Here is a 7,098-nt window from a genome sequence, read left to right as displayed (position 1 = left end):
TCCCACGTGGCTGTTTTGAGGCGTGGACTTTTATTTTATTTTGGAACTTTCATAGTCCTCTATAGCAGTGTTTCCCAACCTTGGCAACTTGAAGATATCTGGACTTCAACTCCCAGAATTCCCCAGCCAGCATTCGCTGCCTGGGGAATTCTGGGAGTTGAAGTCCAAATATCTTCAAGTTGCCAAGGTTAGAAAACACTGCTCTATACCAATCTAGTATTTTTCTTTTAACATGTCTAAAGGCCACAAAAACCTGTGTCTAAACATGCACATATGCCTGGGGTTTTGTGAGTTGCATATGTTTCCTTGCTATTTTAATGTATGCACTTTCCTACAGATGCTTCTAGATTTGTATGGAAGCAAATGCCACACTGTGGCTTTGGACCTAATTATTTGAGGACCATCTATACCTGATAGTTTCTGCCCATCCAGTAAGATCTAGCAAATGATACACTTGAGGTTCCCTTAAGTAAGCAATGCCATAGCATGATATCATAGAGGCATGGCTTCTTGATCCAACCCTTGCCCCCCCCCTCCATTTTCATCTCAAACATTAGTTCCCACCAGGATGATGTTCCAAAAAGAATTGAAAAAGCTTTTCCCCCAGATCTTATAGTAGATTGGCTGGTGGACTCTGAAATATTTTGTCATGTTAAGTATGTTTTGTTTTTCCTGGATATGCACACAAACAAACAAACAAACACACACGCACACACTTCTTACTTTGTATAATATAAATTTTTCAGCATTTTTTGGACTTGAGCATTCATTAAATATATGTCAATCTATCAATCATATCAGGATATGGTGACTCTGAGGTGTCATGGTGGAACAATTAAATTTTACAAGTGAAATGAGCATCTCAGACTAGAACTTGGCGATATTGGGCTTCAGGAAAATATATTCATTGCCCTTTCACTTAGTTCCAATATTTTATTTATTTATTATTTTTATTTATTTATTAGATTTGTATGCCGCCCCTCTCCGAAGATTCGGGGCGGCTAACAACAATAAAAAAGACAATGTAAACAAGCATACCATGTATAAATTCTATAAGCCTAAGGGGGAAGGGAAATTTCAATTCCCCCATGCCTGACGACAGAGGTGGGTTTTAAGGAGCTTGCGAAAGGCAAGGAGGGTGGGGGAAACTCTGATATCTGGGGGGAGTTGGTTCCAGAGAGTCAGGGCCACCACAGAGATGGCTCTTCCCCTGGGTCCTGCCAGACGACATTGTTTAGTCGACGGGACCCGGAGAAGGCCAACTTTGTGGGACCTAACAGGTCGCTGGGATTCGTGCGGCAGAAGGCGGTGTCGGAGATATTCTGGTCCAATGCCATGAAGGGGTTTATAGATCATAACCAACATAGTAGCCTTTTTATAATAGTGCTGATCTCATCCTTTCAAATTTTGCTTATAAATCTGTAATAAATGGAGATAGCTATTCTACCCAGAACAGTCACCTAGAAATGCTTGTTAAATATTAAAACAATAAAAAGCATGTGCCATTTTTCAAAACTGTTCAGTATAATTTTTACTATATAGATCAACTATAGAGAATAAGGAAATATCCTTTACTCTTTCTCTCACTATTGTGGTCTTCTTGAAAATGGCTTTCCCCCCTTAAAAATATTATTTAAATGTTTAAACTGTGGATCATCATTGTATTAACATAACTATTTTCTCATTATTTTAAAATTATTTTTTAATTGAGTTACAGAGAGGAACTTGTAGGTCACACTGAGTAATTATTTCACATGTCGTGGTTTCTAACAAGCAAACATATAACAATGAGAACTTATACCAGTATTAACCCAACTTAATAATAATAAATAATAATGGGTTTATAACCCAACACAGCAGCCAATATATTACACATAATATCAGTGTGAGTCGCCCCGAGTCTTTGGAGAGGGGCGGCATACAAATGTAATAACTAACTAACTAACTAACTAACTAACTAACTAACTAACTAAATAAATAAATAAATAAATAAATAATGCAATTGAAATTGACAAGTGGAGAGTTAGTTTCAAGAAGACAGTCCTAGTGCAGGAATCGAGGGCAAGTGGGCTTGCCCATCCACTCAGTTTGCTGACGAGCCAGAATCATGGGCTCTGTCACATACGTGGTAGGGGTAATCTCATGCGGAAGCACGAGATTCCCCCCAAAAAGCTGATAAGCCTAGCACAGGCCTATCCAGGGACTGGGGTGGGGCAGCAGGACATTTAAAGGCTGCCCTGGCCCAGGCTCTTCCTCTTTTGGATCTTTGCTGGATCTTTGCTTATTGGCTGGTTGCCAATCAAGGCTGAGTAGAAATTTTTTGCAGCACTAGCACATTTATTACAGCCGTTTTTTTGCCTACTCCACTCCAAGAAAAAGAGGAGAGGGGTCTGGCAAGGGGGACTTCAAGTTTAAATTACCAGATTATTTACAATCTTTTATGTAACTCCTTTTGGCCCCTGATGGTTGGTGGCTGGAAATGGGAATTAGCAGCAGCTGCGTGTTTTCCTTAGGGCGCCTGTTGGGAGGTGACTGGCTGCCCCTTGCCAGAAGCTCTGGGCATGTCAGGCCTGAGTTATGGAGGGGGCGGTGCCATTAGGGATCATCTTTGTCATTACATGTCTTATATTATTAACAGAACACTCTTGTTTTTATTATTGTTGTAAGCTGCCCCGAGTCTTCAGAGAGGGGCGGCATACAAATCTAATAAATTGAATTGAATTGAATTGAATTTCAGTCTCCCCCCTCCTTCTCAAGTTCCACTACACTGCATCATTGTGTTTGGAGATGTTCCTGGGAAGGATGAGTTTTAAGCTAAAACAAGCAAGCATCTAGAAGGCAACGATAAATCACTCTTTTACCAGGAAAACCGTGGATAGAAAGTATAAAATTACTAACCACACATTTATCCACACAGTTAGTAAGAGTCAGTAGTGACTTAATAATCAATCAGGAACAGCACATCTGAGACTTCAGAACCCCAGATATTCTGCCATCTGAAGGTAAGAGCCCAGTGAGTTGTGAATAATGATTTGGTTGTGGGTGTGTGTGAGTGAGAGAGAGAGTGTGTGTGTGAGAGAGAGAGAGTGTTGATGTGGAGCCGTGAGTCAGGGGCTCAGCGTGCTGGCAGTTTAAAAATGGCTGAGGAGAACCCGAAGCAGCAGCGGTGGCTGAGGGAAGTCCCTGGTTACCTTCTCTCTAGTGCATGTTTCCTCGTCACCAGATGTTGAATCCTTGCTGGAATGAAGGACTGCAATCTTGTAGTAAGTAACGGTTCTTTATTAAACAGGAAGTAACGGTTTACAGAACTGAACAAGACAAAACATGGCCGTGCCTGGCAGCTATATATATGCCGGGCTGCCAGGCTAAGCCAACCAATCACCTTGCAGTATTTTCCCGCCCAAGGAATGTGGGGCGGGTACAAGGCCTAACTGTCCTCTGGACACAATAGAGAGAGAGAGAGGGAGAGAGAGAAAGAGAGAGAATGGTGGCACTTATTATGGATTCCTCTTTCTACTAGAAAATATAATTAATCCAATATTGTTAAAACAAAGAAGATTCAAAAGAAGATTCTTCACATGCATTTTTGAGACAGTATTGTCCAAGGCCCAGGATGTTTCTGGATCCTTCTCAAAGTTATAATTGATATATTCCCTCCCTCCCTCCCTTCCTTCTTCAGTCATATTTGCATCAGATCATAACTTCAGACAGTGGAACCTCTTTCAAGACTTTTAAGAGAAGATAAGGTGTCTTGCACTCAGCACCTGGGGATGGTTGATGACATGTCTGATCAATACCTTGATAACATACCCATCTTATCATCTGCCAAAAAGATGCTTATGAAGAAATTGTTCTTAGTAAACAGCTATTGTTAAGTACAATTGAAGGTCTGGTCAGTTTCAGGAAGCAGCAATCACCAGCCAGAGGATATTAAGGTTACAGAGCTGATCTCGTTTACTTGCTGTGCTGTGTGAAACATCAAGTCAAGAAGGGATGGCTTGTTTAAGCTCTCTCTCTGCACTACAACTGCAGTGCAATGTTTTTATGTATCGAAGTATTCCATATAGATGTCCAGTGCTTAATGAACTACTAAAGGAAGTTTAAGGCTCAGGATTACCAGTAACTCTAATGATCTCAGCATTTATTGGGTTTTCCTTGCAGGCATACTATTCAGCAGAGCCTTAGTATTTTGCTATAGCTTTCACTCCTGACCTTGGTCATTGTTTATTCTTGTCTTTTTCCCATTAGGTCTGGCTGCTGTTTCTCAAAATCGCCATACATTTCATATTTTTAATTGCTTTTATTCTTCTCTTTTGGCTATGCTCACCAGAATAATAAAATTGGAAGATCATATATTCTGTATAAAACTCCTGATCACAACTCTGTGATCTTTTAATCAGGGGTAGAGTTGGGACGACAGGATGGAGTTTAGCATTTACTGTTTGGATGCCTTTCCTGATGCTATGCAGAGTTTATAGCAGATTTTTTTTGCAGCCTAGGAGAGAAACATCTGTCACCACCTAGGATTAAACTCTCAACCTTCCAAGTTCTTTGCAACTAAGCCACCATGCCGCTCATATATTCTCATACTAAATATTCTGTATCTATGGAGCAAAAGGTTAGCAGGGAATAATGGCAGGTGATGTTGGCTGGAATTTAAAACTCCCTTCAGTGCTATTTAACCTTTGTCCTGGGGACTGCAAAATTTACTAAACAGGGAACAACATAGGTATTTTATTGCTAGACACAGCTGATAATTAATGAATATGCTAAGAAATAAAATGGTTGTTGAAGTCCACACATTTTAAAATTGTCAAGAGTGACAAATACTGCTTTAGCCCAGAGGTTTTCAAACTTGGCAACTTTAAAACTTGTGGACTTCAATAAACCTCCAAAACTTTACCCTTAGACTGTTCACTGTTGACCTTACCTGATTCCTAAGAGGTCAGTAAGGGGCGTGCATAAGTGCATCAGCATGCCTACCATCCCTGTCCAATTGTTCCCTCTTATCAGTACCCATCTTATGTATATAAACATAAAGTTATATCTATGTATATTACAAATACGTGCTTGACAAAATAAATAAAATAAATATCTAATCAATACTTTGAGAGCATGGATAAGTTACTGTCTGTCAATTGTGAGAAAAATTGCTCTTAGCTAAGCAGCTATTGTTCCTCCACGCCTAAACAGGTGTTAGATAGGAAACTGGTGATTTCCTCTGTCTGAACAGTTTATAAATAAGAATAAAGATAAGGAGCAAGTGTGAATAATAATACAATAGTGCATTTTGTTGAATCTTACTGGAATGAAGGACTGCAGTCTTAGGATAAGAACGATCCTTTATTTAACAGTATGTAACGGTTACCAGAACAGAACAAATACCAAAAATGCCCATGCCTGGCAGCTATATATATCCTGGGCTGCCAGGCTGAGCCAACCAATCAGGAGACAGTATTTTCCCGCCCAAGGAATGTGGGGCGGGTACAAAGCCTAACTGTCCTCTGGACACAACACATTCCACAAAGGCTTATGCTAAATTGCTTCAGGCAATTAAATAGCCCTTTCTGCACAACTGTCTTGAATGACTAAATGGAATAGACCAAATTCTTTATCAATCTTCTCTGTGCCTATACAATTTCATCATAGTTAGCCTAGACCTCTCAAACTCATGACCCGTGGGCCAGATGTGTCACACGCTGGCCACACCATGCCCAGTGTAGTGAAGGGCATAAAAGCCCAATATGTCATGTGATAACATGAGTTTGACACTCCTTGTTTAGCCTCATATGTATTAGCAGGTCCCTCCATAATCCTAAGGGTTGAAGAATGTTTATGATTTTTTTCTTCATTCATTAACAGCAATGGGATACGGCTTGGCCAGAAATAACTTTAGACAAAGGATATTTGATTTGAAAAAACAAAATGGACCTAACCAAATTTCCACTGATGTTTTCTTAGGCAACCTAGTTATCAGTCATAAACTGATAGGTGTTAATTTCACCAGTCTATTAATATTCAAAAAGTTCTGTTTGTTGCACTTTCTGATGTCTTGAAAACTGGGTTCCAAGACAAAAAATTCCTGTAACTCTATACAATGAGATAAAATGAATGTGTTTGTTACCAGAAATCAGGAGTCATTGAAGTAACAGTTCTTCTTGACAGTTAGTTCCATCAAGTTCTGTAACACAAATTTATCACACCTGCATTTACTCAATGTCCACACTATAACTGATTCTTTTAATTTCAGTTATGTTTCCTCCAAGCAGAACAATGCACTTTTCTTTAATGCCAGCAAGATTGGACATGATCTTACTTAGAATAAATTTACCATATTAAACATATTCCAAATTTGGTAATAACAATAATTGTTATTCCCATTTATAGTGGTAATAGCTTCATTACATTATTCTGAAAAAAGAAAGTTTATTTATTTATTTATTTATTTACTTACTTACTTACTTACTTACTTACTTACTTACTTACTTATTTCTATTTCTTCTGTTTTATTTATCTTTTTTATACTTTATAATCTTTTTTATTTCTTTTTATGCTATGTAAGGTATGCAATGACTGATGAAATGCTAAACTCTAAAATCAAGTTTATAATTTATATGCTTAATATGTGTAATATAAACCATACTCTAGCTTATGTGATGGCCTGGTTCACACAACATGCTAAGGCACAGCTGGAGTTTTACAATTGGGAAAATATTCAATGAATAAATCTATGAATCATTCATTCAATATTAACGTCAAAATATAGGTTCCCCAAGACCAAAGGGGATGGTTTCAATGCAGAATGTCCTGTAACCTTCATCATGTTCTTTTACCACACTCTGATGTTCACTCAGCTAAAACATTGCATGTAAAATATGAAAAATATATTTAAAAAAACACCCCCAGAAGATAGGCTCAATATACAGAAGGATCTTGACAGACTTGAACACTGGGCTGTATCTAACAAATTGAAAATCAATGGTGAGAAAATAAGGTCTAAACTTAGGCAAGAACAACTAATTACAGAGTTATAGAATGACTCAATGGAGAAATTGTGGAGTCCAAATGCAAAAATAACTTAAATCTGAGCCAGTGAGT

This window comes from Erythrolamprus reginae, chromosome 3, assembly GCF_031021105.1.
Source record: "Erythrolamprus reginae isolate rEryReg1 chromosome 3, rEryReg1.hap1, whole genome shotgun sequence".
NCBI classification, from domain to species: domain Eukaryota; kingdom Metazoa; phylum Chordata; class Lepidosauria; order Squamata; family Dipsadidae; genus Erythrolamprus; species Erythrolamprus reginae.
Note: the sequence above shows the minus strand (reverse complement) of the source record.